Source organism: Molothrus ater, chromosome 5, assembly GCF_012460135.2.
Source record: "Molothrus ater isolate BHLD 08-10-18 breed brown headed cowbird chromosome 5, BPBGC_Mater_1.1, whole genome shotgun sequence".
Taxonomy (NCBI): Eukaryota; Metazoa; Chordata; class Aves; order Passeriformes; family Icteridae; genus Molothrus; species Molothrus ater.
The window spans coordinates 20,789,103-20,812,390 of record NC_050482.2 but is presented as its reverse complement, the minus strand read 5'-3'; the positions used below and the strand labels follow the sequence as shown (position 1 = coordinate 20,812,390).

At 36.5% G+C, this 23,288-nt stretch overlaps 1 protein-coding gene across 6 annotated transcripts in view; it reads right to left on the bottom strand.

The window, feature by feature from the left end:
- Positions 1-23,288, bottom strand: part of GRM8 (glutamate metabotropic receptor 8) — a 315,303-nt gene that overhangs the window by 146,435 nt on the left and 145,580 nt on the right. The window lies entirely within an intron of this gene.

The following is a 23,288-nucleotide window of genomic DNA, read 5'->3' as shown; positions in this document are numbered from 1 at the left end:
ACACACACCCCACTCTATTTCTTTGCCTATGCATGTTTGCTATCTACGCAACCTTGACAGTCCTAAAGCTCTAATAAAATCAGGAAAACAGAAAGCTTAGGCAGAGCTTTCTCTGTCTGTCTTTGTTTCTGTCTCCAAAAATTGGAGGGGTAGCCATAAAAAAGCCCATGTAGCTAAAGTAAATAAAACCAGAAGAATAATGACTTGTAAGAGGAAATACTGATCATATTTTTCAAATCATTCAATGTTGAGAGAAAATACAAAGCAATAAATGTGACAGTATCATCATGTACCTGCACAACTGTATCTACACCACCTGAGAACAAATTCAAGCTCTGAATGTGCCAGTGTTAATTTGAAGAAAGGAACTGCATCCCCCTCTATTAGTCACACTCATGCTTGTGTAGTAGCATCCCTCCTTGTTCTGAACACCAAACATGGAAAAAAAACTGTTTCTTCTGGCATCCCTGTGGCTATATGTCTATATCAGGGCAATGCTTTCCTAAAATGAATTGGGGTGATACATCCATTCTTTGGTAGTGTAATTGCATAATTTGCACTATAGTGTCCTTATTTTTTTTTCTACCTAAATAAAGTGCCTAAAAAAGAATAAGAAAATAGTCATTTAATAGTCACTGACACCATTTCCAAGTATTTTCTCATTCATCAGCAAAATAAACAAAACATTTTTTATGCCAAAAACCCACAGGAAATTTGTTCCAGAGTTTTAGATAAATAAAAAATAAAAATTAGTATTGTCCATTTCTAAAGTCTATGATTCTTGTGATTTGACTCATTTGAATTGCAAAGTCTTGCACCTGGAGAAGAACATTCTCCTGAAGCAGGGAGTGCAAGAGTCATGAGTCATAAAATAAAAGACAGAAAATAGAAAAAAGGATTTTCTTTGTCCAGGGGAGCTGTGTTTGGAGCATTCCAACATCCCATTTCCCCAGATCAGGCAAAACAGAGAGATGGAGGAAACTTTATAGTTGAAAACAAACCATCAAATTCATAAATTAGGTTCTGTGATCTAAGAGTCTGCATTTACCAGGAATTTAAATCAGTGACCCATGAGATCTCTTCTGAGCTTTTATCTTACATAGGTTTTTTTTTCTGATTGTTATGAGTAATTGAGAATTCCTGCCATACCACAGAACAGGAACAAGTATAATGTAAGGTCATTGCCTTTGATGTATATTTTTATATTTCTACATAGTGAAAACATCGTAGGTCTTGTGAAGAATGATTTTTAAATGAAAAATACCTTTTGATAATTATGCATAAAGCTTCCAACCTATAAAATGAGAAAATGTTCAACATCAGGCCTCAATGCACAAGAAAAGTGCATGGAACAGCCGCTTTTAAAGTATAAATTTCTCCTAGTGTGCTTTCTTTTAGCTAGGCTTGCCAAGCCTTTCTAATAAAAACATTTTTTCACCGTGTGAAATCAGTGTCTGCTTTCCAAATAAAATTATGAAAAATGTCAGGTAAACGTAGTAAGACAATCAAATTTTTGTATTTTGATTAAGGTACCTCAAACAAAATTTCAGTTCAATTACCTCATTTTCTTTTAATCATGTATAAGATGAATTCTGTAGTCTCCCACATGATGTGCTGTGGCCATAAAACTGACAGGCAGAATCTGCTTATTCATTTAGGAAGATAATGACATTGTCCCATTGGGAATCATATCAGTCTTGGTATTGAGTAAGATACATTGTTCTGTCAGTAGAAAAGGATGTGAGCAACAGGCAACTGGAAAGGCATTCCCCTAGAGAAGTGTAACAGAAACCTCAAAGCAAAATATTTCTGGAGATCAGTACAATGTCATCCTTTCCTCACACACTCCTGCTTGCAGCCACTCTGGATATTTTCATGATTGGAACATAAATGCATAGCACAAAATCACCTCTGCCTGACCTCTTCCTCTCTTTCTGGGCAGGATCTAGCAAGAGCTGACACACTGCTCACAAGCATGAGGGGGAGCTGGCAGCAGCTGCTCTGGTGCCTGGAGTCAGGAAAACACTCCCAGCTGCAATCTCTGTTTGCCCATAGACACGCAGAGATGATTCGTGTGATCTGGGGAGCATGCAGACAATGGTTTGGTAAACTTCTTATCTAGAGAAATGAAAGTCTCCTCTCTCCTGAGGAAACTACCAAGTGCCTCACAGTACTCAAGGTGTTGCGTTTACCTCCTCAGACACAAGTGCTTAGCATTGAACCAAACCCTATTTTCCTGCTGGCCCAAGGTGGAGCAGGTATTGATTGATCAAAAGCATTGATAAGCTGTGAAGAGTTCCCCATGTTTTAAAATTACACATTTAAACCCTTACCAAACAAAAAATTCAGTTAACAGGAGTAACTCACAACAGCTGAAGAGCAGATGTCTTTGAGTCTTCACTGGGGCCAAAGCTGCAGAGATCAGATTCATCACAAATGAACATGCACAATGGCACTAAGTTTCTTTTCACAGAACACTTTGCAACTCCACGGTTAGATCTGCCCCTTCCAAGTGCCAGTTGCCATTCTGACTAGTGTCAATTCTTCTGTCAGAGAAGGCAAGTGATCCCATGCCACCAAGATAATGATTTCAAATTTGTAACTAAATGGCTTCTGGTAAAACCAGTGTGATGAACTAGTGAACACTCAGTTCATTAGCTGTCATCCAGCTTGACATTTCCATCTTTCAAGCAGTATTGCAGAAAATCAAAGATACACAGGGCTGTGCTTCAAAAGCTGCAGAGGTAGCCATACTGTCTTCAAGAAAAGGGACTATGAAGGTTACTGCTAATGGGACGTAGAAAATTACAGTAACCCATAGGCAGATAAAAAGTGTTTATAAATTAATTCTTCATGTGCCCTTTAGACACACAGTTACAGAACTAACATTAATAAAACAGAATAAGGACATAATAACAGAACTTAAAATAAGAACATAATATTCTGCAGACAGGATAACAAAAAAAAAATCTTGGCACAAATGACTGGTCTTATGCTGTTGCACTTTAAAAGTCATTCTATGTAAATATTGTACTCTGTACCCATGTGACCAATGCTATTTATAGGTGAGAGTAAATAGGTGAAAGTAAATGAGTGCTTTTTAACTGAACCAGTTTAGGACAAAATTCTTATGCAAAGGATATAATCACTATTCTATAATACATTCTATATGTTGTGTTACAAGACTTCTTTAATTACTGTTTTCATTACCCACTTTATCTTTAAGCCATCAAATATTTGAATCATCGTCTGCAAGAGTTTATCAACTGGATTCCTACCTTAGGAACTCTCTGTAAAAACTGAAAAGTGTTCTGTTTTCTTCCTGTCCTTTAGTTGAACTAATTTTTTTAAATTGTTTTCATTTCCTAGTTTTATTTGTTTCTTTTGAGATTTCTCTCCACTGTGGATTTTAAAATCCATATTTTCTTGGTCTATTTAAAAAACCCAAAATCTATTCTGAAATGCTTTAAAATCTACACACTCTTTAAAACTTTTCCAATTTTCTTCCAGAAGACAGGTACTTAGTGTTTGCCAGTGCCTGCATAAGTGTTAAATTAATCTATTGCTTCCAGTCATCCTACTTACCTCACTTCTTTTGTATTGTCACCTTGTGTATGTGACATGACAGGGATGACACAGATATCAACACATTGAAAGAAATGTTTCATGCCTGTGATTTAATCCCTGGATCTGAAATTATGTTCCTCTGTGCACTCTTTATACTGATCCACTCAGGGCAATTCCTCTCCATTGGTATTACAGACTTCAAACTGACTCCCACAGCTTTCTAAGGATATAATTGCCAGCTCCTGAGACCCTTCAGAAATCACAAGCAGAGCAAACATACACACTGTGGCACTCTTAAACTTATGTTGCTCCTTGAGCAGGAAAGGTCTCAGTGTTAGATAACTTCTACAGCTAGTTATGGCTAAGCTTTCATTTAGCAAAGGAAAATGTTATATACTTCATTAAGAATAGGAAATACAATTTTAAAAATGGTAAATACAAAATATTAAAACGTTCTCAGGACTTAAGAGTCAGCTGACTGTTTTGCTCCTAGTTATTAACTGGTGCACCTATATCAGTGATGAGACTTAGGAACAATTCTACCACCTACTCTTGAAACTCTGCTTCCCTTGGCTAATCTTCTTTGACCACTGTACAACTTCAGTGTCTTACTGAGGAAGTTAAACCTGCAAACCTACTGCCTTTAGCCCAGGTCTGCTTGGAACAGACCATTCTCTAAAAAAATCATCTTTCATCAGAGATACTCTCCCTTCTTTGTCTTTCAACCCATTTGGCTTTTTTATCAGCAGTCCAAGCAGTCGGGATTTACATTAAAAAAAACAGTTGTGAGAAACAAGGCTTGGTGAAATCTCAGTCTACACTGAGTACCCAACTGCTACCCTCAGCTTACATGAATCAACCCTTCTACAAGGACCATCTTAGCTACTTCCATTCTTTGCAAGGGAAAAGGGCCATGTGATTCCAGGATCTCAGGTGAAGAACTGCTTGTCAATTACAGACATCTAAATTCTATAATTTAGATCTTCAAATGCAAACACCATAGCCATTAAAGAACTGTGGCATTTTTTTTAGAGACTAATTTGCTAGCCACGTAGTGTTCCAGTACAGTTAATGTTACCGAACAGAGTACAGTAGAGTTCCAGCCTCCAGAGTTACAGTAAGAGTTCCAGACTCAATTTCTCTCCTGCTTCCCTTTGGAGATGGATTATAGAAATGCTGATTTCACATAATCACAGAATATGCTGAGTTGAAAGGGACCCACAGGGATCATGGAGCCCAGATCCTGGTCCTGCACAGACCATCCCCTGGAATCACACCATGTGCCTGAGAGCATTGAACGCTGTCAGGCTGGTGCTGTGACCACTTCCTTGGGCAGCTGTTCCAGTGCCCAACTTCTCTGGGGGAGGAATCTTTTCTAACATCCAACCTAAACCTCCCCTGACACAAATTCTCTCACTTGCACTATAAATGAGGCTTCCCTCTTTCTAAACTTTGAGGTTTTCTATCTTCTACATAAGTGTGAACATAATGCTTGTTTCAGACTTCTTTGCAGGAAGGATCACTTTCAGCATAGTGGGACCAAGTGACATGCCTGTTATTAGATTCATGCATTCACTGTGAAATCTTCAAAGAGTCTGCACATGAAATGCTAGCAGCACAAATGACAGATTTAGGACCCAACATTTTCTTCTTTTCCTCAAATTTTATGAACACTGCAGGTCCTCAATTTAGATTTCAAGAGTTGCTAAGATTTTTTTATATATAAAGTAATTTGCTTTTGAATAATTTGATGGATCTGTGGTCTAAACCACATTTGTACTTTTTTGACAGGGATGACAGATCAGTGATTTCCTCTGACACTAAAAGGTGGCCATTATCTTTTACAGTTTAGTCATTTTCAATATTCAGAGTCTGCATTCATCTAATTCAAAGAACAGACACATATCAGTGAGAATCTCTAAACATTTCTACATTCCTGCTAAGATCTCTTTATGTGACTTTGCATGCAGTTAAGTTTATCCTTATCCATATAAAAGCCTGATGGTTATATTTCTGCACAGTAAAACCCAAATAAATACTGAGAGTCATAAAAAGTTCCTTTTATTTCTTTAGGCAGTGAACTAAAGCAGTGCAGAAGAGGCTAATAGGTTCTGCAAAGCCATTGCTTTTTGCCCTTGTGCAAGCGAGCAGGACAGGAGAGAGAGTGACTGAAAAATTATTGTGACAGGCTCTCAGCTGGCCATAACTCTGAAGTTGGAACCACTGTACTATTCCCTTAAAAGTGACCAGACTAAACACACTAAAATAGCCTGCAGCATCAATGATTTATTAAAACACACACTAAAGCAAGTGACTTTTGAATGTCCAGTTAAATATAATATGGTGAGACAGAGTAAAATAAAAGGGTTTGCAAACAAATCTTTCCCTTATTCACTGTACCTCACAGAGTAGGTATTTCCATTCTTGTTTTCTAGGTCAAAAATTTTTATCAGCCTCCTGGACTGCAGCAAATTTTCTGTGGTCTTCCCAGCTTTCCCATTCCTTCGAGGAAGCTTCTGCAAGCCCTCCCACAGATTTCTGCCAGGTCCATGCCCCCCTTAGGAGTTCCATGCTTGGAACTCCTGGTTCCAGTCCATGCCTGTATTTGTGCAGCAGCATCCCCACTCATGACATTTATCACTCCCCATCTGTCCTATCTCACTCTCCCACATAACCATATTCAGTTGTCTCCAGAAAAAAAAGCAGTTTCCCCACTTTCTTGCTGGTACAATGGCACTGGTGCTGTAGCAGTGTGAGCACTGACATCAGGCAGCCTTCCTGCCTGCTGTTCAGCCACATTCCTTCATGTACACATACAATAAAGTGAGTGGGAGAGGGTATTTATCATAGTTATTTCCAGTGACTGATCTGGCCCATGTGAAATTAGCACACAGTTGCATGACAACTTGTCGTACTTATTATTTTAAAAATCAACATATCATTGACTTCAAGGCTGGAGGGATGGGCATTTACATTAAGACTGACTACAGGAATCCAGTCACATCAGCAACCTTGTCCAACGAGCAATCATCTGTTCTCTGTAAGTTTCCAAGAGTGCTGTAGGGCAAACCGAGATGGAAATCACTGTTTCTCTGAGGCAAGAAGGTCGCTGTTGTTCATTGTCTTTTAACACTTCTGTGTAGCAAGAGAATTACTTTGGACAGCCTCAGAGTTGGACTCCAGTAGGAACAGAAGCTTTCTCTGGAAGGACATAAGAACCTCATTTCCTTTATGCAAATAGAAGTGCCTGATATTGCCAGCAGCAGGAAATACTCCCTCCCAAAGATGCAAGTTGCTGTCAGTCACTGGTATCTTCACTCTTAAAGAAGGAGGGTTTCTCTGGACTCAGAAACATAGGAAGGTACTCAGGGAGATGGGGTCTGTCACTTGAAGTACTGGATTTTATCAGCAAACTGGAGATGCCATGAGAAATTTCAACCAGCAGCAGGCTTTATAGGTTTGTCCAAAGTAACAGAAAGAGAACAAAGACTGTGTCCTACAACTCTGCTCACTCCCTAACTGCTCCAGAGCAGAACAAGCCATACATTACAGGCAGTTACCCTGCAAAGCAGATGTGTAAAACAACATGACTGGAATGTGCTATGCTGATGTAAAAAATTAGCTGTATTTATTTTCCTTTTTAACCAAGTGATATTTTGTACTGAAGATTATCTTTCCGAATATTATTTTTAAGGATCTGATGGCTTTCTGCAATTGCTTTGAATTGAAATATTTGTTTAATGATGAGAACTTTTAACATAAAAAAAATTAGCTTTACTTGCTTTTTTAAGCCCAGTTACATTTTCCCCCTTAAGCTGTTTGGCTCTTTTGCTCTCCTTTACCGCTACAAGGGGGAGTATGTTATTATTTTTGGAAATGTTGCCTTTTATATTCTTTCTTTATTACTTACCCTAGTCTCTTAATCTTTTCTGGACATGTTTGGGTGTTCTTTTCATCTGGAAGTTTATTTATTTTTTGCTCTGTACAATATGTTCTGTACTTCCAAATCTGCAAGACACTAATTTTACTTAATTATCTCTCCTTAATAGTTCACCCTCTTACAATTATTATGTTTCAGGTTCTGGGGTTTTCACCAAATATATTAAAGCATCATCACGTTTTCCCTTTCTTCTCTGTCTCAACATCAAATTCCCCTTAATGGAAAAAATAAAAAGAAAAAGAAAAGGAGGACTTAATATCTAATTTGTAAATGGAAGGGAATAAAATACATTTAATAGTGTGTTAAGAGATAGCTAATATTTTTTAATTAAATTGTAATATAAAAAAAGCACAGTACTTTCATAATATGGATGGAATTGCAAATCTTATTTATGTATCAGTTGCCAGATTAATGGAGCTATTTCAGAAATCTTAAAATTTTAATATAGATGATATCTTTCATTTTAGTGAATATTTTTGTATGAGACGATTAATTAGACTGATACAGCATAAAAATGAAGTTTAGTGTTTGCAGTCAGGCTAACAATGTAGTCATCATAGGCAAAATTTGCAAAGTGTGAATCAGCCATGTAAAGGCCCTATACCATTCAGTTATTTACCTTCTACATTGTCATGGAGCTATAAAAGTGGTGCCCAAGCAGCAGATTAGCTCTGTGCTGGAATCTGGCATTCTGGCTGCACCAGGGGAAGGTCCCACCCTGGAAATCAAGTTGTCTATGATAGAATCAGGTATGAGACACAAGAGATTGCAGCATCCTGGACTATTTTTGTTCCTGGCAAAAACTGACACCTGACAAGGGACAAACAGTATTTTTGAGATATAAATGCATCTTCAGTCCCATTCCTGCTCCTGGCCTTGCAATGCTTTGTGGCATAAACATGGGTTACACTTAAGTTTTTATGGATTACAGTTAAGTTTTTACTGAAGCCCATAAGTTGCATCTCTCCTGAACATGTATTCCTTGTTTGACAACAGTGTAAAGCACCTCCAGACAATGATTTTTGTTAGATTTCTGGAGACATCTGTCTTTATGTCTATAAAGGCATCTAGACAGATCAATAGCAGTTTCCTTTCACTTCAGGTCTATGCACACTGTCTTTATGTATATTACAGAGTCTTACAGAGGTTTGTATGGGTCCTTCAAGTCACCTAAAGACACTACATAAGGGGTCTTGCTTGCAGCCTCTAAGATTTCATTAAAATCAAGGTTATTAAAATCCACCTTCTTTTTATTCACAACTGTAATTATTCCTGGCAACTTTTAAAACATAATGTGAACTGGGAATGAACCATGCACTTTAAAAATGCCAAATATTACAGTCTGTATTCCTAAAGTAATAGAACTTATTTCTTCAAGGGCTCAAGATTAAAATATTTCCTATCAGTAGCATTTGGTTCAACCTGAACTTGAAATTATCAGTTCATGGGTCACAGCTATAATTATCTTTTCCCTCTCAGACCTTATTAATCACACAAACCATCTATAACAGACTTTATAAAAGGCTTTATTTTGCCCAGTTTTGCACATAAATACTGTGTTTGTATTTACTTCACATACAAATGGTGCCACCTGCTCCTCTTAGTACCCTGACATTTGGTGCTAATTAGATGGACTTGCATTATCAACAGCACAGAAATACAGCGCTGCAGCAGACTTGGTTACCATGGATCCTAATGCACTCAGCATTCCACAGGAAATTTAGCAGAGCATAAGAAATAAATCTATTCCTGTGTGAACCTGCACCAGTTCTATGACACTATTAAGGTACATCCTCAAAGTCTTCTAAATTCAAGGGTAAACACCATTATTATTTCTAAACTTTTATTAATACATTCTACCACTGAGTCACCATGTAGGTGAAACAAAATTGCAAGATGATTTTAAACACCCTGACAGTGCTAATGGAAACAAGTCATGCATTCAAGCTGTAAAGGGGAGTAAGTCTCGACTGGGGATCAGCTGCTACAAAAGACTACTGGCATCTGTAAGTGAGAAAAGTCAAAACTATTCTTACACATAGAAGTGTCACACGGAATAGCTGCTGTGAAAACTCATGCTATTTGCTCCTTTTCAAGCCTACCTGAATGTACCTAATTATTATACTCTGGGACCTAACAAATCTACTTATCCAAAAGTTGCTTCTACAGAGTGATTTGAGATAGCTTGATAATAAACTTGACGGATGAAATTAAATGAAAAGGAGGAAGAATGGATTATGCAGACGGTGAAGAAAAGATATAAAAATAACAAAGAAATTAAACCACTAAATAAGCAGACAAGATTAAAAAATTCTTTCTCCCTTTCTTACAGTGACATGCATATAATTCTCTCCATCTGTTCCAAGGCCCAACAACTCTCTATTTCACAGTTGAGGTAAATTATCAATTTCTTCTTCAGGCATCAAACTCTGATGTTCTTTGGGGTTTCTCCTTCATTGTCAGAATTGTCTGCATTTCTGAATTGTACAAATCTTTGGGTGCTAAGGTGCCAGAATTTCAGTTTCTTTCAGAGTTGTACCTAAACACTCACATCTCAAAGGTAAAGTTCAGCGCCTGAATTATGAATTGCACATCCTCTGTTCTCTGAATGGGCTTTTCTAACAAACTCCAAAAGGCAAGTTTGAAAATTAATGCCTTCCCCTTGCAATTAGAATGATTTGCACCAGTATGAAGCAAAATGCTGCAAATAAGGTGAAAACCAGGGATGAATCCACTTCCCAAAGCTAAAAGCCCACCAGCACAATGCTAGGAAGTATGAGGTATGATGCACAGCCACACAAGGCTCAGGCTGCTATCTCCATGCAAGTCCTGCTGCTACCTTGAGAAGGCTGACCTAGAACAGAGGCTAGACAGAGTTAAGGAATAAAGCAGGTATTTATTAAAAGGCCTTAATGGATACACCCTGGGCAGCACAAGAGCCTGGCCAGGGCTACACCCAAGATGAAATCCAAAATGGTCACAAAATGCACGATTGGTCACAAGTTCTCAAACTTTTATAAGTTTTGGTCCATTTGCATATTTTGTAATTGTCCAATTATACCCTCAGATTATGAAGTCACATCCTCCCTGTTTTCTCTCTTCAGTCCACAGTTTATCCTCCTGGCCCTGAAACTTGTAATGGTTGTCCTTGGTCCCAAACTAGAAAAAGGAATTGCTTTGTCTACCTACTCTGTGAAGAGAGATTATCAACATTTAACATGAAGCTCAGAACTACACACCTAGGCAGCACAGAATCTGAAAAATATGGAAGCTAAAACTTAAGGCATCACTAAACTTTATAACAATTGAGTTCTATTGAAAATATTTAATCTTTAATAGAGGAAATTCATTTCAGAATCACCTCATTAGGGTCAATTTACATAAGTGACATAGACCAAGATAAGTGGAAGAGGATATGCCAGGAAGGTCTAAGAGCTTTTTATGGGGTCGTAAAATTAACAAACCACTGCATGCAACAGATAAACAAACAAATGGGTAGGTAACTCATTACTTGGGACAGGATAGAAGTAACATTTTATCTCCTTTTTTTCTCTCTCCTTTTTGGAAGGTGTGGATGGACAATGGACCTAAGTTTGCATAGCATATTTCTCACAGCCTATATTACTAATCTGTCTGTATTTGAATTACCAGTTCTTAATTGTGGAACATTTCTATACCTTTCAATTCCAAGTGGCATAAAAAAAAATCTGAAAGTCTGCAAATGGCCTAACAAAAAGTAAAATATTCTGTGACTGACCGAAGACTTTGCTTTGTTTTGAGCCCTGAAAACCATTCAGCCTCCACAATCACCAGATGCTTCTCCTCCACCAAAGCCTGCCAGTTCACATAATTGCACAGCTGGAATGGTATCTGTGTCCACATAGCTGTGTGCATTCTTACCTCAGTAACCAAGAATTTGTCTTTTGGATGGCACAAATACTGCAAAGTTAAAAAGGAGCTGCTTTAACACCTGGCTGAGGAAAGCCTATTGATCAGAAAGAGGGGCTTGGTTTTAATAAATGTCAGAAGAACATGGAGCTGGTTTAGTGGTGAACATGGCTGTGTTGGACTAGATGATCCTAGGGGTCTTTTCCAACCTTAACAATTCTGTGAATCTTTGAACACAATAGTCTCCTCAAATAAGAGACATCAAGAAATCTTCTGAACTAGGAAAGCTTATGTTAAAGATGAAATTTCCACAATTACCAATGTACTTTAAATTAAAAACAAATCAAGGAAATCACTTCTTTCTTGAACGATAACTCATCAGGAACCAAATATGCCCCATTTCTGATGTCATCATACTGCCAAAAATAATTCTTTCAAAAAAGCTGAATAACCCATCCCTGTGATACATGTGCAGTAAAACTATTTTTTTCAAGGGATAATAGGCCAGTATAAAAGAACAATAAATGTTCCAATTTTTGGAAATGTTTAAGAAAAAAAAGTTCTACAGGAGCATTAAATTTGCATTTTTCACAGTGTTTCATTCTCTTGTAGGAATTGATATAGCTGGCTTTCAAGAAATACATAACTGCTAAGTGGTGAATTTACCCAGCTCCTGCCTGAGATTCTACCTCTACAATCATATCTTTGATTTTGAGAAAGAGGTCAAATGCCCGATTTAGATAGTTTCTGCTGGAAAATAGCCCTATAGGAGGATGAATCCATTGTCCAGAGACATTGAAAACTACTAGACATGAATGTCAATATTTTTATCTGTGTGATTCATCATAATCAGCATGTATTGTACACAATAAAATACTATACACTGCTCTGATAAAATATATATTTTTTCTGGGTCCTAAATCATACATTTTTTAACTCATCTTAAGCTATAGACTTATAGGGAGGGTTTGTTACAGACTTACACTTCTCTATAGAATGTAGTTCCATTACAGTAAATACACTTTCTAAAATACTTAGCAACATTTGGGTTTTAGGAAAAATGGTAGAGAAAACCAGAACTATGTTATAAATGGAACTGTTGCATTTTAGAACTGAACCAGTTTGAAACTTTTGGTTACATGCATTTGATTTTTAAGTTAGATAACGCACTAGAGTATTTTCATTGAGTGGAATAAGGCTTAATTCTCTTTTCTTTGAATTGTAAAATGGACTGGTTTAATTTCAATTCCAAATGCCAAAATCCTTTTTAAAATAGAAGATTGATCTTCTTTGCAGTCCTGCTTCTCAAGAGGATTTCCTGAATAATAAATTAAGAATAAGGTTTTGACCCTAATTACATTTTTCCCTGCTTTCCAAAATAGGCTCCTTATGTGTAACAGGAGTCATTTTAAATGCTTTCCTTCACCTAAGATTAGGAACAAGGGAGAGGGGACTGGGAACAGTTCTCCTGAGGCCTACCAGTGCATGCCAACACAAAGAGGTCCAGCTCTAAGGCCCAGCTCCCACAGCATCAGGTTCCCTTTCTCCAGGCTGCATGCTATGACTCTCAATAATCCCTTCAGTCCTTCACCTCCCACTTAGACTTTCTATTGTGAATTGAAGATCAGTAATACAAAGATTAGAGACAGGAGATGGCATTGGAAAAGGCAAAAGATTTTTCTCCAAAGTCATCCTTTGTAAACCTGCATACAGGTAGGGATTAAGAGAAAGGAGATTTTATACCGGAGATTAATGCATACCGAGACATATGTACATGCATGCTGCAAACCATGTTAATATTTAAAAATTAAATGCTCAAGAGAATAGGTCTGTATGAATGTCAAAACCAAAAGCATAGGGTCAAATCATCATCATTTGATCAGAAAGTCAATCACATACAAAGCTGAAGAACATATGATCAATGAAAAGTTTTAATAACACATGTTCTCCATTAACTTCCTACTCTCTAGGGAGGTATCACAAAAACACAAAGTGCCAGCACTTAAAATGACTATTTGCTTGTGGGACTGGCTATAGAACATTTCTACACAGGTAGAAAATATATTTAAGACATTCTTTAGGTAGTTAGAATCATTCATAAGATCCTTCAGGTATGAAATGCTACTGAGTTCAGTGCAGTCCTGCACTGATGCATAAGTGGCCCCCATACAGCCTACCTTGCATGACTGGAGCTGTATTTCTAAATATTGCCCAGCAATTTCTTTCTGTGCACAATTACACCTGAAATGCTTGATCATAATGTAATTAATTCCTCACACTGAAATAAGAATTAATTTTAACTACCATTAAAAACATTTGGAGCACTTTTAGAAAAAAAACAAAAATAATCATAAACTTGTTGGTAAATGAATCAATAAACTGAGCTATAGCAAAATGTACAGTCTCATAAAAGAGTTACTAAAGACTTGAACATAATGAAAATAGGATTATGTGAAATTTTGAATAGCCACATTTCAGGCAAGCAAATATTATAATGAAGCATCAGCCAGAGATATTGTAAATGACCAACAAGAACAGAGAACACCAAGAGAGAGGATGCTAGTCTTTATGTGTATGAATTCTCTAGACACAATTTGAAATACAACTACAAATGAGCACCTTTGTAATAAAAACCAATATATGCTCAGATGCAGCTTTCTAAAATTGAGTAAAAATAAATATATAAACCGAGGAAAAAAATTAGTATAGGATTTTTTTGCATTGTTATTTAAGGAGCACTGTAAAAAGGTGAGGAAGGTGGTAAAACCACCATTCATATCCTAAAAGCACACTTTCTTTTTTATAATGTCACATGTATTACTGGTAGTAAACATAAAGCATTTATGTTAAAGGCTCTAAAAGCAAAAGCCAACATGATTCAACACTACAGTGAAGGAGGCTACAAGAAGTTTTAATTCTTTTTTTCAGAAAAGAGATTCATGTTAAAAGAGAAAAAAATAAATATATTTATATGTACATATACTGGGAAAAACAAAACCACATGACAGCAGACCAAAAGAGTAATATGCATTGTAGTCCACTCTCGAAAACAATTTTGCTTTCATTGGTACTAGAACATTTCAGAATAGAGTATTGCTGAGATCAAATTCTTGGTTGGTTACCCTTTTCATAGGGTGTTCGTACTTCTTGTCTCTATTTCAAGGTTCTGTTCAACTTGACTACAAAGCTCTGCTTATTTTCACCCTACTCATAAGATCTAATTCTTATCTTCTGAAGTAAAAAGCAATGTAGCTTTCCTTCTGATCCTTCCTTTAAAGCTTTTCTTATCTACTCAGCCTTTGATTACTGACCACTCTGTGATTTCCACAAGGAATCAAGCTATTACTCTCATTGGGGGGCCATATCCTCTCAAATCTCATAACTCTTCATGCCAATAAAGCAACACTCATGTACAGTATTGAAGGTCTGGCCATACATCCTTTGTATTTTATCTCTGTGAAACTAAGTTGCAAAATCTTTGTTCTGGTGTTCCAAACCCTATTTCCTTTATTATCATCATAAATTACATGTAAGATTATTTCACAGAGGAATTGGTAAAAAATTTCAGATTAAATGGACAGTGACTTTTAAAAATTCAGATTTTTATATGAAATATAAAAGGTTATTTCTGAAATTGAAATGACTGTACATGATGGTGTTTGGTCAAAGGTTGGGCTCAATGATGTTGGTGGTATTTTCCAACCTTAATGATTTTGTTATTCAAATATATTCTTCACAGTGATTCTGTGAATTGCAGAGATTCAAGCAATTGCAGATATCAATTGCAGATATCACTCTTCAAGCCAGCACTTAGAATGCTCCTAAAACTGCCACTTTTAGACACCTGGTCAATTTTTCAAAATTTAAAAGGAATAAAATTAATTTGTTTCTTGTTTGCTGTAGTTTCAAAAGCCATAGTCAATTTAAAAAGTTACCTTGAAGTGCTTCTAGTGATGGAAATTATTTGTTCATTTCAAGATGAGAGAATAATTGTTGATCTACCTGAGATCCTTTGAAGAACTCTTCTTTCTAGAGTACAGCTCAGGAAAACGTCTACCAACAGTCAGAATCTAGCACTAAGAGTGAAAATGCACCCATATTTTCTGACCCAAACAATGTTTACATGGCACTTAAATTTGAGTGGACTCATACGAACAGGTTTATAATGTGCAAGTGCCCCCTCTCTTTTCTTCTTCTTTGAAAGAATAAAGCAGGAAAGTCTGTTCAACAAAAAAAAAAAACTGAAAAAATTCGATCTCTGGCCCAAATATTTATATTTAAGCACATGGAAAAGTAAAGAACAGATTGGAAACAAGGGAACCCTGAAGAGTATGACCTCAGCACACCACCTGCCCCATCACTGCAGAGCTTTGAAAGCATTTGGATCTTTTAATTTTGTGGGGTCAGGTGGAATGTATGTAGCATATAGACTTTCTCTTTCACTGTTTTACATTTTAACAAAATAAAAAATCAACTGAGACCATTCTTGGCTGCCAAAACTTCAGTAAATGCTGAAGTCAAGAAAACCCCAGAGCATCAAACAGCCATTGCCTACTGTTACAATCAGAGATACCACTAAAGGACGCACACCTCATTCCACGGCGTTGCTTTAATAATCTGAAAGTCATTTTATTTTCCCCAGGATCTATGAAATTACAACACCAGCTATATTTGTCTCAGTGACACCTCACACACATTATGTAGATTCATCAAAGTTTTTAAATCCCTAATTTCTCTGTCTCCTGGTACCATCTCTTCACAGCATAAAAGGATTTCAACCAGAATAATTAAATATTTTATTTATTTAAGGGAAAACCTAAATATAAAACAGAAATGTGAATCTTTTTCAACAAGTCATTTTAAAATAGTTTTGCATAAGTCCACAGGGTATTACGTCCTTGGAATCTGGAGTATTATCAGTAAGCAAATGGTCATATATTCAGATCTGAGGAATATTTTCTGATAATCTGTGTACAGAGGACTGTCATTTATTTACTTCCCTTCTGTTTCTATATATGAAAGTACCTGTAAGAATGCTAAATTATCTCTTTAGTTAATATTCATAATGAATACTTAAGAAATATTAGCATTATCACCATGATCTTACAGGAACCTGGACGGAAGATTGCTTTGTTGAGAAAGCAATGATCAGAGCAGCCATAGAATGGAAGCCATTTCAGCTGGTTTGAGCAATCTAAAAGTGGGACACCTGATCCAATTTAGTCATCTAGGACTATTTGCAATCTGTAAAGAGAGATGGGCATCCTCACAGGATAAGTCATACTAGTCTAAGCAGTTTACAGAGATATATGGAGGTGGCCTGCCAGAAGTTGGAGAATTAAGTAAATCCATTCTCATGAGCTCCTTCCAAGTTGAAGCCTGCAAGCCCTAAATATGTATTAGTCCAGGGTCCAAATCATTATGCCCAGTCATGCAGTTAAACCAATGTGAACTCAATATAACAAATATACCTTTTGTCCCCTGTACCCTGATTTTAACACAAATTAAGGAGACCTGTGCTTCTACCTGACCTTTCATAAGGGCCCTTCATACAAAAACACCTAACTCAAATATTGGATACAAATAATATTCTGGAAATACTGAACTATAATTGGTACATTTAATGGCTACACTTAGCCATTGAAAGACAAATTCTGACCTCCTTTCCTACACTGAATTATACTAAAGTTCATTGTGTACGTCCCATTGATTTTTCATGGACTACTTCTGCAATAAAATTCTACTTGGTAGATTTAAAAGCATCTACATCTGTTTACAGGTGACCAGTCTGAACTCCCTTCCACAAAAGATGAGCAATCACTTATAAATGAGGGACATTTCATGGGTGAATAATTACTCAATGTATTGAAAATGCTCATGATAGAAAAGCGATCCAAAGTATTTCCATTGCTACTTGATGAAATAACTTCATTTACTCTTACTAATTCTATAATAAAATTAATATTATTATTAAGATATATAGGTTTGCTTCTGGTGTTGGTAGTAACTAAGATCAAAATAAGTTGAAATCTATTTTAATATCAAACAATCAGTATAGAGGTCACAATAGAAAGACAAATAATTTCTTTTGTTTTACCATTTGTTTTTCCCTTTTTCTCATATTTTTTAAATTGCTTATATCCTTATGTCCAGAATAGTATTTTCTCTATAAGTTAGTACTTAAATCAAGAACTAACTTATAGAGAAAATATTATTCTGTGGGAACTTTTGCATCATCAATTTATTTGCAAGTCACTCCATATGCCCTCAAAGTCTTTTGTGTCCAATGGATGAGATTGGTAGCAAAGATTCCACAGTCAGCTTGGCTCCTGCTAATGCAACTATTGTGATTTTTATGTCAGATTACTGTACTCACATAAAACAGCAATAGACATTTCAGAAATATAACTAACATGTCAAAACTTATTTTGGGTTTATGCAGAAGATACATTTCAAACGGGAATCAAGAAAATGGCAAGCAACAACAAAAGAATAGAAAGAATAAGAATTACTCTTTCTAACTCTTATGCCTTAACATCCTAGTTACAAATCAGAAAGAGGGAGAGCAATAGCTATTTCTGTGTACTCTAAAAGAGTCCCTCCTAAGCATTAGTGCCTCTTGAGAATTGTGCTAAATTCATGTGTCTCAACTGCATCTGTTCTGGTTTTCTTAATTTTCTGTAGGTCTCATCAAGAAAAGAAACTACTTTGGGAGTGATTTGATGGTAATGGAACCATTACTCAAATAAAATAGCAAGTCATTGTGCCACTAAAAGATTCACATTCTGGTTTTCAATTTGTCCTAAAAACTTTTCAGAATGTGACTGCATACACACATGAGTAAATTTACTTCCTCCTATTAATATTTTTAGGGGCAACTGTAATTTCAAAGAGGTTAGTTAAGAAAATAAATAATATCTCTGAGAAGTTCCAGATATGCATGGTTTTTATTATACTGCACCATGATTTTTTGTCAGTGAAACAAACAGCTCATTTTGATGGAGCAAATTGAAATTAGGCTAATTGACACAGGTCTCTATACTTTTGGAAACTCTTCATCTTTATTTTTAGCAGCACAGTCAGACATTATAGGCAGTTAAAGGCTGATTAGGTTTGCAGAGTAGTTAGAATTCTAACCATAGAAAACAGGGGGAAGACTCCTTCTGTGGGGATGTACATGAAGAAAATTTATAATCAACATTTTTGTTGAGGTTTTATGAAAGTGCCACATTACATTGATGTTTTATTAAAGGACCCCATTTTGCTGTTCAAAGACCATAATGGATGCCTTCAAGGGATTCTGTGGGCAAAATCCAGAACAAATCTCAATGGAATTGTGACTTCTTTTGTCAGATTTGAAGCTGAAGCTATGTTTTTTCCCATTAAAACATGATATAGTAAGTGACTTTCATGTTACATTTCTATCTGCTTAAGCATACAAACACAAACACATATCTGCTTGTATAAGCGCACACAAACAAATACATTCAAATACAAAAAGAGGACTTCCAAAATTTTTGTTAGCTTGAAATCAAGTATTAGCAGTCTGTGAGGTTAATGAAAGCAAATGTAAGTAGATTTCATTTAATTCTTACTCTGCTCTCTTTGCACTTCATCATTTATGGTGCTTTTTTTTACTATTACTTTTTTGCTTTCCGGAAAAAGTGATGTTGTATGTTGTCTCTATTCAATGCAATTATTAAAAGAGTATTCTGCAATATCTTTTTTATGATTTTCAAATAATTGTATTCATCCTTTTGTAGCCTTCTTAAGGAAGACAAGATCTAGAAATCCACATTTAGGTGGGACTGACAAGTAATAGCTCAACAACCAAGAGTCAGAGCGAAGAACAAGTCTGGTCAGTCCTCATTATTTCTAAGTAATGCTAAATCCTCAACTACCAAAACTGGCCCCCAGGTGACTCTACCAGGGATGAGGGTATGGAAAAATTTTATATGGGGATGTTAAATTTAAAGTAGAGCAAGAGGCATAGAGTCTCTGCCATATCCTGAAACCACCAGGCAAGCCCTTCCTCTTGAAGAATCAACAGGAATCCAAGGATGAAAGAATACTGTCTCTGCCTTTACATTTTTCTGCTGGGGCACAGGGATGAGTGAAAACCTTTCCGTCTCCTCACTTCTCCTCCCTACAGAAAACCCACTGCTAGAAAAAGATTACTGAAGACCCCTGAAAGGATCGTATCTCACTAAAAATGTTTTCATTGAATTTAGAAAACCTACACCTTGAATAAATATGTAAAGTAAGGCTTCTTGTAACCTCTACATATGGTTTAAACTTGGTAGTGCTCTTTTCCATTTTGTTGTAGTAAGATGAATGAGTTTTCTCTGCAAAGGCCTTTCTTCTTTCCCAAGTAAAATAGTTAAAGGGTAGTCATTGAATTATTGTTTCATGCTTACTAAGTTAATGATCAATTTGATATTTTTTAATTCCAGAAAAATTAGAACAAGAAATCCCTAATATTTTTCAATAAATTATTCTAATATTGAGGATTTGATCAATGTACACTCACATTCAGAAACACACAGAGCTAGCTTCAAATCAATAGTGGCAAAAAAATTACTTTTTCAAAGCTTAGGTGAATCATTGCTTTCTGTAACATGGCAAAAATCAGAAAAGAAACAAATGGGAAAATTCAAAAGAAACTTATTACTTTACGTCTCTCCAGAGCACAAATTCTTATAGGAATAAGAAGCAACAGCAACCACAAATAAACAGGATTTCAAAATTCAAATAAACTGTTCAAGTTATTACAATGCTAGACTGCAATAGTCAGTAATGTATAAGAAAAGAAAAGGTAAGAAGGCTTATGCCCCTGTGTAATTCTTAACCTTAAAGGAAGATAAATGCCTTTCATACTTCCAGTGCTTAAAAGACTCTTGATTTTATGTGGAAAATAAAAGAGAGAAAGGTTTCTCACTATTAAGCATTTTCTAGTATCTTCATAGGGGAAAAAAAAATCTTGAAATTGGATTATACCAGTAGCATCCTCACTGCAGGCAGCAAAAATTTATAGTTATGAATAACTTGACTAAATAGAGAACAGGGATATCAGTTTTGTTGTTGGGAATTATAAATGTTATATGAGAAAAAGAGTCAAGTACCTCCTAAGTAAGATAAAGGCATAATAAAATACATCTTGAGCCTGAGGAAACTTTATACCTCTCACTTTGCCTTTTGATATCATTGGAGAGAGAGATTTTCAGATTGTGCCTGTATCTTGAGCTTTTGGATTTCTTTCAGTGTACTACTGCCTACTGACATAACAACACCACAAAATCACAGAATCACCAAGGTTGGAAGAGACCTTCAAAATCATCTAGACCAACTGTCAACCTGGTACCACCATAATCACCTCTAAACCATATCCCAAAGTGCCATATCCAGACATATCTTCAACATATATACAGACAGTGACATGATTTACAAATTGGACTCGTGGGCAAAACAAAAAGAGAATCTTATTTTCTGCATTGCACAGATAAAAATACAGGAAAATTAGAATAAATGGTGTTTTTACATTTAGTCTTCAAGTTCTGAACTAGAGATGGGAATACAGAAGCACAGAATCCCAGAATGGCTCAGGCTGGAAGGGACCACAGTGGGTATCTGGTCCAACCTCCCTGCTCAAGCAGGGTCATCCCAGAGCACGTGGCAGAGAACTGCATCCAGACAGTTCTTGAATATCTCCAGTGAAGGAGACTCCACAACCTCTGTGGGCAACCTGTTCCTATGCTCGGCCACCTGCACACACCTTTAAAGAATTGAGCTGAAAATCAGGACTGAGATGCTACACACAAAATATCAGAGAAACCCATTGCAAGGAAAAATGTCAATGGAGATAGGCCATAGGAATTTCAAGTTTTTCAAGAAAAATTTATAAACAAGTAAATGTAACAGCTCTTATATTCTTATTAAAATCTGGTTATTCATTCATTTTTTTCACTTACCACCATTGTTTCAGAGCAGACATGGCCATGAGGCTTTTGGCCTCTCAGGGAAAAGAGAAATTCATGGGTAGGACACTCTTCCATTTTTAGCAGACATAGGAAATCAGACAACTGTTTGGAGAGTTGTGGTATGAAGAACCAGCCGGGATTTCATTGTTGCCTCTCTTTTGTGCATGAGAGGCTCTGACAAATGAAGTGGGGTGTGTCAAGATATCATTTGCAATTCTCTGAGTCTAAATTGGGCAGGAGGTCATTCCCCCATTCTCTACCTATAATTTTCTTTAAATCACAGGAGGTTTATTTTGAATTTACTACCACCACCACCACCACCATCTCTTGGCTCAGTTTACTTAAAATTATCATATTTTGGGTACCTTTGTTACCCACCCTTTAAATTTGAGTTAGATAAGCATAGGGATCATGATGAATTGCCAGTTTGTGTCAGATTTGCTTCTGTTTGACTGGGACTTCTTCTATTGTAGCAAGCCACTTTTAAGTGGTTTTAGTCAAGAGTCCTATCACTCATAGGTACTTTGCAGAAGAAGTCATTGTTTTTTCCCTGCCAGTTAAAATGCATGTGCAACTTCCATATGGGACCTCCCATGTCTTTGTCCCATCACTTAGCACCATGTTAACTTTCTGGGCACAAGAAATATGTTTTCTTTCTATTTTCAGGTTCAGAGAACATACCAGAATTTTTTTTTCATAAAATATAAAGATATCTGTTTCAAATTAGAAATTATTTTGGATCAAGATACAGCCTATGCATTTCATACACTACTTTTGGTAATTCAATTTGACAGATGAGGCTGAGATAAGTCATACAACCATCTGTGGTACCATTTAGAGCTTCCTAAACTACAACTCATACACCAGTCATTCCACCTGAAGAACTTAAAAGACTGATCTATTATCCATTTAAAATAGCAATAACAAAATAATCCCTTTCCAGATGTGGGCAACTATCCAGCCGTGATTTACTGCTATATGAATCAAGGTCAAGGAGTAAAGGATTAGAGTAATGAGCTATCATTTAGCTCAGTGAGGAACTGAATATTACCCTTTTTTTGTGAAATATGTGGCAAAATGCAGCAGACAAGGCTTTGCTGAAATGACAGAGCAAATGCATGGCTTTGATGTTTGTGTGAGTTGTATCTGTGACTTGTGAAGCCCAGTGCAGTAAGTGTTTGAATTGATGGCACAATACACATACAATAAATCTGATGGTCCAGAAAGTGCAGGAATCCATGTTCTTGGAGACTTCAAAGTGCTTCTGTCTGACAAGCCCAGAAGAAGTGGGGTGCTGGCATGCAGAAAGCTTGGAAGGGCACCCCTATAACAAAGGCTACATGACAGTGTCAGCAAGCAGCCAGAAATCTTTGGACAGCAAGTGAAAAAAAAAAAGTTGATGTTCCATGGGGAAAATATTATTTGGTGAAAGAAGAGACTGCCAGGAAAATCAAGGCACATCGCAGACAACTTATGTGCGTAGTGCAGCAAAATTGTGTAGTGCTGCTGGCACTACTCACGGAGATGATGGTCACAGACAGCAATGCTGGGTGTGGTGGCAGTAATTAAGGAAATGACATAAGGAGCCCTGATATTAGGTAAAAATGCCTACACAAAAAGTAACATAAGCAATCTGCTCTAGCCACAGAAAGTAACACTTGTTATAAACTTTTCAAGTAACGCCAAGAAAGCAACATCTCATAGAGAAGATCAAAGCCAGCTGCTGATGTGTCTACTGTATTAGATGTCATGACAATTGCATCTGGGTATGATGCCTGAGCAAGCACATTTGCAAAAACTAGTGACAATTACTTCAAGTTTTTGCTCAAACTTTTTAGAGGCTTTCAGCTTTATCATATGATACAGGATCCTTCTTTTGCACATAGGGACAAGTAAGAACATATTGATTTGCTTTT